Source organism: Sorghum bicolor, chromosome 1 (assembly GCF_000003195.3).
Source record: "Sorghum bicolor cultivar BTx623 chromosome 1, Sorghum_bicolor_NCBIv3, whole genome shotgun sequence".
NCBI classification, from domain to species: domain Eukaryota; kingdom Viridiplantae; phylum Streptophyta; class Magnoliopsida; order Poales; family Poaceae; genus Sorghum; species Sorghum bicolor.
Genome location: NC_012870.2, coordinates 21131908 through 21142931, shown reverse-complemented (window position 1 = coordinate 21142931; position 11024 = coordinate 21131908). Strand labels below are relative to the sequence as shown.

At 38.6% G+C, this 11024-nt stretch overlaps 1 long non-coding RNA gene across 2 annotated transcripts; it reads right to left on the bottom strand.

Moving 5' to 3' along the window:
- On the bottom strand, positions 796–2128 carry LOC8070495. Of its 2 annotated transcripts, none has more exons than XR_002451586.1 (2): positions 1469–2128; positions 796–1385 (listed from the first exon to the last, which is right to left on the bottom strand). It is a non-coding gene; the product is annotated as an uncharacterized LOC8070495 (long non-coding RNA). The 2 variants fall into 2 exon arrangements; XR_002451587.1 differs by having other exon boundaries at positions 1512–2127.

Below are 11024 nucleotides of genomic sequence, written 5' to 3'. Positions count from 1 at the left end.
TTAATTTCCGATGCTTACACATCGAGCAAAGAAAAAGAGCTACTTCGGAGCAAGTAGTAACTGGTTATAGTTTTTCAAGTAGTTTGTGGTCCTGATTTCTCTTTTCTTTCTTTTTTCTGCACTTAACATTCGCCTCTTTCAAAAAGTGTGTCAATAGTCTTGCTAATATGATTTATAATTGATCAAAAGATTGGTAATGAATAATATTATAATGCCAAAACTATCGTAACGGAGTATGTTAATTACAGAGAGAGAAATATAGGACCTTCTAGTTGAGCAGTCACATGCTGCTGCTCATTGAAGAGTCTAAGACAAAGGGTTTCCTATCAACAAACATAAATTAGAACTGCAATTAAACAATTCAAAGGAGAAAAATTAGGATATGAAAATAAGAAATCAAAGCCGAAGCAATTGTATAGACGACTAGACGTGCTAGGACTGCCCGCTGCAAGAATCAACTATTGCTTGTGTACTAATACCACAGATGCAAACTGAAGCCTACACATGTCATTATTACCAAATTTAATCTAATCCCCAAGCAAATTAATTTTTATATAAACTATTCTAATGCATGGTCCAGCTAGTATATGGGCAATGTTCCAAATATGTCTATAACATTCAAAGAACTCAGTTTGAGTCTCAAAGCACCATTAATTCAACCATTCTCAATACGGTTTTAACATATATATCCATAAATCAACATTAGCACCATTAGCTGATGCAGGACAGAAAACGATACAGCAGCAATTCAATTCTTCATCATGCACAGAGCATTAGGTAAACAATGATTAGATATAGTCATATATAGAAGCATCAAAGTGCCATTAATTCAACCATTCTCAATTCGATTTTGGATACATATCCATAAATAAACAGCACCATTAGCTAATTCAGGACAGAGATTGCACTAGTAATGTAGTCATTAGTCAATCAACAAAAATGAAGCTTTGAAATTTGTACAGATGCCATAAGCGTAGAGCTAACCTAATTATTACTAGTAGCCTGAAATCGTCAGATTTAAATCTAGTAATACGGTAATACCTGCTAAGTAGCGTTATGGTTTTGGTTTGTAAAGCCAGATCACACACGTATCTCTTGAGAACTTGATTCCTGGCGATGGCTGCTCTGGCCATGAGTCCTTCGATGACGCAACCAATAACCACAGACCGCGGACCGGCCCAATAGAGCAAGCCAGCCCCTAGCCCGGCGGCGACGGCGTTCTTCCGGTCTTCGACGCCACGGAGCCTGGCCACGCCACTCTCGACCCTCGCAAAGAGCAGGCCGATGATGCCGAGCCAGATCCCATACGTGTGGCCGATGGCGCCGCACTAGGTGAGCGTGCGGCTGGCGCGGAGCTTGGCGGACTCGCCGCGCTGGGTCTCGAACTGAATACAAAATTAAATTGCTTATTTTCCAAATGGCTCCAGAACATAGTTTGCTAGAATTGAAGCAAACCAAAATAACATACTAGATCGGACTTATCAGTGCCTGGATCCACTAGAGAACGCAACCTGGTGGGTGCCGTGCCGCTGCTGCAGGGGAACGGGCCAGAGGACGCCGCCACCAGGGACCCATCACGGCACGAGCACGCCGGTGAAGTAGAGATGGGCGCCGCTACTGTTGGTGAAGGGGAGATGGGTCGCGGTCACTATTGTCGTCGAGGAGCACCGCCCGTGTGATGGCCATGCCGCGGCCGGATGAAGGGAAGGGACCTTGCTGCCGTGGCCACCATCGGAGGGGCATGGGGAAGACGAGTCCCAATCTCTTCCATTGGCGGAGTCGAAGGGACGCTGCGTCCAGGGGCTGCTGCCACCGGGCGCCGTGGAGGGCGCCACAGCCGGGGGGCGCCGTCGCCGCTGCCCTAGCTGAGCCGGCAACGGTTGGAGAACTGGAACGAGGCGCTAGATCCACCAGGGTAGGGGAAGCTGGGCTCTAGCCCTCGGCGGCGGGGAAGCTGGGTCGTGCGGCGGAGGGGGCGGCGAGCTAAGTGAAACCGATGTCTCCTCGTCTTCTCCCACGATCTCGAAATTAGACCAGAAAAAAAAATACGAGATAGAATGAGGAGATGGGCGTGGGGGATACGACCCTTGTGGGTTAGGTCGGGTCCGATGATATGCACTCGAGTACCGATTATTATTCACTACTCAGAGTAATATATAGAATACCTATATAAATATATATATATATATTATAAAAATATTTTTTAAAATAAATCTAAGTTTCATATTTCTAAACTTAACAACTCAAAAATTATTCATAATTTGTATTTTTAATTTTAATATTTCATTCAAACCTGACGAATTATATTTTTTACGAAGGGAAGCCCTAATAATACTCGGCTGTCATCAGGTTGGTAGCGCAGAATATCCCCTGGAACCAAAAGCCGCCGCCGGGCTGCTCCAAACGGCCGGCGCACTTGGATTCACCATAGAGGTAGAGGTATAGAGTATAGACACAGACAAATGTACACAAAGGTGCACGCCAGTTTTAATGGACAGTGTCGTTGCACGGTTTCATACATCAACACGTCATCGAGATTGAAATGAAACCATCAATGAAATAACCCCAGCAATAGAGCATTTCACTTTGTTGTTTCCAAGGCTAAGCAAAGCATTTAATTGCTGCAAAATGATTGGATCACATGCAAGATGGTGAAACGATTTGGCCCTCAGTGGGGATTTCATCCCGTTTCACCGCGTGGAAACAACGTCCGTAGAGTTTCACCATGTTGAAACTACTTCCTTCTCTCTCCTCTTCGTTTCATGCAAAAAGTACCGTTTTCCTGACATGGCGCTCTAATAAATGTGCATGACATCCTGGTGAAACCCCATTGAGACTGGCCTTAGACCAGTCTCAATGCATGTTTCGTGAAAGTGTCATGCACATTAAATAGGATGCCACATAAGCAAAATTGCTTACTTGGCAGGCTTACAGCATTGAAAAGGCCTCTGGCTTGGCGTTCGTAATAGTAATTTGTAACTAGTTAATAAAGTTTGAGATTTTCAAAAAAAAGCTAGATAAGTATAAAAATAAAAATAATAATAAATAATTTAGTTAAAAGTTACTATATAAACTGTGAAAGAGAAGTTTCTAGAAAATTATACTAGATTAACTATTTGCTATTTAAAAGTCACTAACTATTTTATTTCTTTCATTGATAATCAATAAAATTTTCCTTAGACCAGGGGGATGTTTAGTTCTAAAAAATTTTGTAAACTTTTTAAGATTCTTCGTCATATCAAATCTTGCAGCACATGCATGAAGCATTAAATATAGATAAAAGAAATAATTAGTTATATAGTTCGTTCGTAATTTATAAGATGAATCTTTTGAACCTAGTTAGTTCGTGATTGAATAATAATTGTCAAATACAAATGAAGATGTTATAGTAGGCAAAACCAAAAAATTTCAGTAACTAAACCCTATAAACCCTAACTAAACAGCCCCTGCTATTTTTAGTAATTAGTTATTTTTTTAATCTATATTTCTGACCGCGCGCGGCGGATAGGATGCTCGCACCGGCCTTTGAAAAGAGCCCCGTCTTGGATTCAGCATTCGGCGTAGGTTTTGATTCCTCCCTCTTTGCTGAATCCAGCGCACGTACGTCTAGCCTTGGACCTTGGTAGGCACACCGGTCTCACCTAAAGTATTTATTAAGCCATGTTTAAAAAGATGCTTTGACACCTGAGACCGAGACTCCGAGAGGTTGCCAAAGTACAGGGTTGTGGCACATATATGAAACATTAAATATAGACAAAAACAAAAACTAATTACACAGTTTAGTTGTAAATTACGAGATGAATTTTTTAATCCTAGTTAGTCTATGATTGGATAATATTTGTCACAAACAAACGAAAGTGCTACAGTACCGAAAACTTTTCACTTTTTAGAACTAAACAAGGCCTTTGTGGAAGACCACAAAAGCTCAAGAGCAACTCCAAGAGTTTAGCTAAAATTAGTAGCTAAATTCTATTGTTTAGCTATTTTATAAAATAGAAAACTTCTTAAAAAAAGAAGTCCACAACAGTCTTGCTATTTTACAAAATCAGATAGTCAATGTTAGTGGTTGGCTATATATGGCCACCAAAAATCAAGGGATAACCAACTTTCTATTTTATAAATAAAACTAGATATCATATCTGTTGAAATCTACTTTTTGCTATGCAAATTCTAAAATAGCATCCACAACAAAAATAGCTAAACTCTTGGAGTTGCTCTAAGGAATACGCACTTACAGAATCGATTTTCAGTAACATGAAAATTTTTTTGGCAGAGATCAAAAGTCACCTCTATAGCACCTGGCAAAGCTAGCCGCCTTTGAACATTTATTTTCAAATGCGGCTCTAAGCCGGCTGCCTCTATAAACATATCTTTAGAGTTAACTGGTGTTACGAGCCGTCTCTAAAAATGGTTGGATTTTTCTAAAGATTCATTAGAGATGGCTGGCTCTCTAAATATTTGTAGAGGCAGTTGTATGTAGAGCCGTCTATACAAATGCTCCAGTGTATAATTAATACACATCCTTCCTTCTCTCATCTCGGGACATTTACTGTAAACCAAGGTGGAAGAAAGAGGAAGGCCTTGGGCTACCTTTCAAAAATTGCAAATCTAAAGAGGAATATTTTTATTTTGATTTAATTGGTGAGAGAGGCTTTAGAAAGTAAGTAAATGTTATTCCAAGCTTATTTTGAAGTTTTAGTGGTAGATTAGTGCATAATTAGGGTTTTGGGTTTCTCTCTCTTTCATTGTGGTTGAGGCATTTATGGATGCATTTCTATCCATCTTTGAAGGTGCTCGGGTAAATTAAATAGGAGAACAAGATTCTATACTTCTTTAGCGGTCGTGTTTTGATTTAGTGGTCTATTTATTAGTTTTTAGGGAGAGATTTATTTACATCTAGATCTAGATCTAGAACTAGTGTTTGAGATTGTTTTTATTATCAACATTTATATTTTTATTTACAGTAAAATTGTTTTGATCCATCATGGTTAGTGGTTCAATATTTGGGTAAAAATATTAATTGGTGTTAATTATTTTCTTTGAAATGATTTATTTCAATTAAGAAATGTGAAAAAACTTGTTTAGTGGTACATTAGACGGTTACTAATAATGTTGTTTATCCTCTCTTGCATGAAGAATATGTAGTACGTACATTTTGATTTTCTGACAACAACACGATTAAAAATTTGAACAAGCATGTTCGCTGGTCTGAAAAGTCATAGCTGAAAATACTGTTTCCTGATTTATCGTGAGAAAAAAAACATTGTTGGCTAACAAAAAAAGTACATTGCATGAGCGTTCAAAAATTTTGAGGACGGAGACCTCATTTATTGCCCTTACAATTTTGGGTATGCTCAGTTCTAATCTGCACCCAATCATGTTTTCGAATTCATTTCACACTAAAATATAATAATGTGTATATGCTCCAATCAATACAACAACCATTGGATTTTGATAGTCGTCGATGTAAACGAAGGCATGTCTCAGGTCCTTAAACTATTAATATATAATCATGAAGATCAATTTTAAATACTAACTTGGATTTGTCAATACATTCAAAAAGGTCATGCAAGCACACTATGTTAATGTACTTAAAGGGAAACATAATCCTAAAAAACTGGGAATTGTATATCAAAACAAGATGACTAGTAAGTCTCCATATACTAAGTTATATTATATTTTCACATATAAAACACAATGCATTATGTGTAGTGGCGTAGTGCCACAAGCAACGATCCGAAGTGGACATTGTAGATATTACGTCTATTATATTGTGAGAAAACATAAGGGTACGAGCAAATTCTTAACCATGATTCATAGCTTATTGAATGTAGCCAAGAGAAGGGATATGATTAGGGATATCAATCATGAAAAAGTGATCCCAAAAATTACAAGGTTAGAAATGGAAGATGCATATATTATTCCAAAAAGTCTAGGAAGGCATGTGGAATTACAAACAAACATCACTATGATTTGGATTGTTTTAATGAGGTTATATATTGGCTAGTTTAAGAGCTTAATAGCCGCTTTAGTGAGACAAGCTCTCAGTTGCTTTCAATCCATGAGATTCATTTTATGATTTTAGTGTGGAGAGTTTGATAAACCTAGCAAATTATATCATGATGATTTTAGCTCTAGAGATTTGAGGGATCTTAGCCACCACCTTTGCCTCTACATTGTTGATGTGAGAGAAGATAATCGATTGTCCAACAAAAATATTGTTAGTGAGCTTTCACAAAGAATAGTGGAGACAAGAAAACATATTTGTTATCCATTTGTTTATCCACTTTTGAAACTTGTGTTGGTATGGCCAATTGCTACTGCAACAATGGAGAGAATATTTTTGAGGATGAAGATTGTGAAAACAACTCTTACTAACCGCATGGGTGATGCACATTTGAGTAATAGACTTATTTACTATGTGGAGAAAGAAGAATTAAAGAAAGTTACAAATGATGTTGTGGTTCATTGCTTCATGAACGTGGAAGGAAAAGGGTGTAGCTTTGATCTATTAAGAGGTAATACCCCTCTTTTCAAAATTTCAATGATATTTGATACATTATATTAATTGTTTGCTTATAGTCAATGGTTCATTTTTCAGTGAGGATTTCGTGATTAAGGATTGTATTTTGCCAACACCGACAATCTTTTGTTGTTATAATTATGTAACACCCAAAATTTTGATTACAATTAATAGGAATTAATTTGATTTATTTAAGTATTTTTGTGAGCATTTGAATCTAGCCAAATAAATAATTTTTTGCAAATTAAAAATTATCATAAGTTTAGAAACATGGCTTTGCATTCATGCTGGAGCATAATTATTTTGTACTGTTTGTTCTGTTTTTATTTTGATTGTTTTGCTTCAAAACTTCTTTGGAAAAAGGAATTGAAAAAGAAATAAAAAGGGAAAAGGGGAAAAGTCCCCTTGAAACCAGCCCAGTTCCCCCCCCCCCCACCCCGCGCAGCCAGCGCCCTCCCCTTTCCCTTCCTTGTCTCGCTGACAGCCGGGACCCTGCCTTGCTTCCTCTGTCGGGTGGGACCCACGGTACAGCACCGCCTTCCCCCTCTCCCTTCCCTGTTCGAAGCCGAGCAGGACTCCTGGGAGGAGATCAATCCCGCGATTTCCTTGCCTAAGGAGCAAATCGAGCACGATAAAGCTTGTTCCCCAACCCCCGCGGCTTCCTCTTTTCATCTACATCGCGAAGCCAAGCCCTAGCCACCTTAAACCGTGCGGTTTGGATCTCGCCGAGTAGGAACCAAGCCGCCCCGCGCGCTCTCTCCGCTCCTTCCCAGGCCGAGCCGAACCCCGTGGTGAGTTCGCCTTCTCCTCCTCCACGCGCCCATGGTCTCGCCTCTTGATTTGGTGCACAGGATGGAGAAACCCGCGGACGCCGGCGAAGTACACGGCGGCGGCCATGGCGCCACCGCACCGGTGCCCGCGTCCGGCCGGCCGCCGGCCACGGCAGAGCCTCGAGCGCTCCCAGCCGTCCGATCGATCATCAACGACCGTGATTAAAACATACCCCTTCGCCGCACACTTTGCTAAAGAGACCCTACGGAATTTGGATATACAACCCGCGGTCCTTGGCGGCTTTCTCAGTTTACGCTTCTCAGTTTTGAAAACGTATTTCGTTTCGGGAGTCAGTTTACGCTTTCGGTTATTTACAGTTTTGCCATCGATTTTATAATGCCCATAAAATATTTATTTTAACTCCATTTTTGTCCATTCAAATTTCGTTAGATTCGTATTCACGAGCTCTACATGTTAGAAGTATTAGTTTACTGTTTGGAAACTTTTTAACTCTGCAGTAGCATTTAATTAATTATTTCTCTATAGGAAATCTTAGAAAATTCATAACTTCCACGTTTTAATTCCGATTTTCGTGAACTTTACGTTGTGTGATCGTAGCGCTGCGTAGAATATTTTCATAAACTTTTATCTTTGATTTCTCACTGTTGGTGTAATGTTCTAATTATAGCTTGTTTGCCTTGTGTATGATTGTCTACATTGGATTGCGTGTTGTTGATTGATGTTTGGAAATAGACGGTGAGCCATACGTTGGTGATCAAGACTAAGCCTTTGAAGACCAGCAGGCTCAGGAGAGCTTTGATCAAGACAAGTATAACTTGGGATCATCCTTGTTACCTATTCATTTATAACTACACATATACATCACATGCATACTTTCACCTTATCGACCTTAGCAAAATCATAGATGATTGTTATCTGGATTCCTTGCTACCTACTCGATATGCATTTGGTGTAGATGTGCTAGTGCTTGATATAATCCATGATCTTGTAAGATGATTAATAGCTATGCAATGAACGTTAAAAGATGACAAATAACTATATGAGATCTTGTCTGTAAGTGATCACCGGGACAACAGTGCAACCATGAGGGCTATAATGGCTCTGGCTTTAGCTCACTATGAAGACCTTTTCTAGCTTGTTAGAGGTTACCCGAAAGGGCGGAGGGGCTGAACCGACACGGATATAGTGCGAGCCCCTGTCCTTATGTGTATAGGCTGCGCGTCATTGTGCCATTCGGAAGGGGGTATCTATATCTGCTCGCAGAGGAAACCTTACGGCCCTAACATGTTAGACGAACTTTTGAAAGGCTTCATAGTGATCCCTGCCGACCTCCCTAGGAAGGGGGTTAAGAGACTAGCTACCTCGGGCGAAAGGGTAAATCATGACTCATGGGTAAAGATGTACAACCTCTGCAGAGTGTTAAAAACTGGTATACTAGCCGTGCTCACGGTTAAGAGCGACCTTGGGGGTTCTTGCATCGACGACGATGAGCTTGTTAAGTTGTTATGTTCATTTGATTATCGTTTATGCTGAGAATTAATTATGCTTACACTTGATCATGTGATTAATGGATTATTTATGCTACCTTGACATTTGTTGTATAATTATGAACATGCTATCCACCATTAAAAGCTAATTGTAGTCAAACCAGTGTCAGCTATTTGAGCCTCATGAACCCCTGGTTATACTTGTTGAGTACGATATGTGCTCACTCTTACAATTTTCCAACACCCCAGGTTATGCTAATGATGATGATTGGAATGAGGACTATCGCTATGAGTATTAGGTTTGAAGTCAACCAGTCAATGTTGTCCCTGTGTGGAGCTTCCGTCGAGAGCATTGTTTACTTCATGCTATCATTTTTGTATGAGACTATGTGTTATATTATGTTCCGCTATGTAATAAACACTGCAATGATACATTTGAGATTTGTCTACTTATGTGTGCGACTGTTTCTGGGGCACATATGAGTCTTTTATGCATTCTATTTTGTTCTTAAAATATAGGTGTGACAAATTATAAGGGCCGCTTAGTGTATTTTGATAAATGGTAAGCATAAATATATTATTACCACTACTTCATTGTTGATGTACATTAATATTGGTTAATTTTAACTATTCATGCTAAAACTATGTTATGGTATTATTAAGTTGCATTATTGTTTTGTTGTTAGACCACACGCCACACTACCTTCATAATTCTCTAGCTCCACCACTGTGCAGTGCCACAAGCAACGTATCAAAAGTGGACACTGTGGATATTACGTCTGCAAGTACACGAAGGTAACTAGGAGATACAAGAGATATCCCATGAAGGTAAATAGCTACATAGTTTACTTCGTAATATTAGTTGAAAAGTATATAGTCACCGACCATGCAGGGTAAAAAATTATTTGAGGTTCTGTCTAAAAAAATTCTAGAACATTATATCTTATAGGACAGGGGGAGCACTATTGTATGTCTTCTCTAGGGAAATTTGAGCTTTTGTTAATGTATGTTTATACAAACCATATAGACTGCATGCACAATTCAGCATCATAGTAGATAGTAAATTCCTCGAAGTCCTATCTGGATGAGAAATCCATCGCCATGAAGATAAAGTCTGTCCCATGGATGCAAGCTAGGATATGGAAAACACATCTAAGAAGGAAAACACATCTGCCCTCCTCATAAAAATAATAATAAGGGAAAAACTCCATTCTTCCTCTCTAGCCTGTCGTTATAGTCTGATTTTTGTTTCGAATTCTAGAAAGAGACATCTTACCTTTGAACTCTCAAAACCATTCAAACTACCTCCATGCCCTAGTTTGAAGTGATTTTGAAGAAGGTTTTGACCTTTTTAGTTAAAAATTCAAAATTATGAGTAAATTTCTATATTGAGATAGAGCAAAGCTAAATAAACTATTTAGAGCTCATAACTATATCTCTAGATGCTTCAAAAATAGATTTAGCTCTAGCAAAATGGAAAAATATCTAGAAAAAATAGAAATTTGAATAAACATTCTAATAGATGTCTAAACATCTTTTAAAACTTTTTGCAATAAAAAATAAACACAACCAACATGATTGCATACCATTAATACATTCAACATAAATATATGTTGTATTTCTTGCTGGTCGTAGTTCATATTTTACATGCAAAGTTTTTAAAACATGTTCATACATTGATTAGAATGTTTGAGAGTTTTCTAAATTTGTTTGATATTGTCACCATTTTTCTAGAGCTAAATCTATTTTTTAAAAATATTATATAAACACTTTATGTTCTATGAATATTTTGTTTGAATTTTTCATGTAACAATCTATCTCTAGTTTTTTTAAACTTTTAGAAACTTTGAGACATTTTTTGTGATTTAAAAACCTTATCAAAATAAACCACTTTAAAACAAGGTCGGGAGATAATTTGGATGGTTATGTGAGTTTAGGGTGCAAGATGTCTAGTTTTAAAGTTCGATGAGAAAAACATGCTACATTATTCAAAGAGATAAAATGGACCTTTTGCGAATAAAAAAAATCGAAGAAGCCCATCTAGGCCCTGCAGTATTATCTGCTTAGCTCTAGCTCATGTGGACCTCCTAGGGTCGGTGATCGATCGTCAACCCGGCGAAAAACCCTATCAGGCTATCACCAAGCAGGCAAGCACCAACGCCGCGCTCTCTTGCAAGAAATCCATAGGCCATTACATCCGTTCATCAGTACTGACGTCTTGG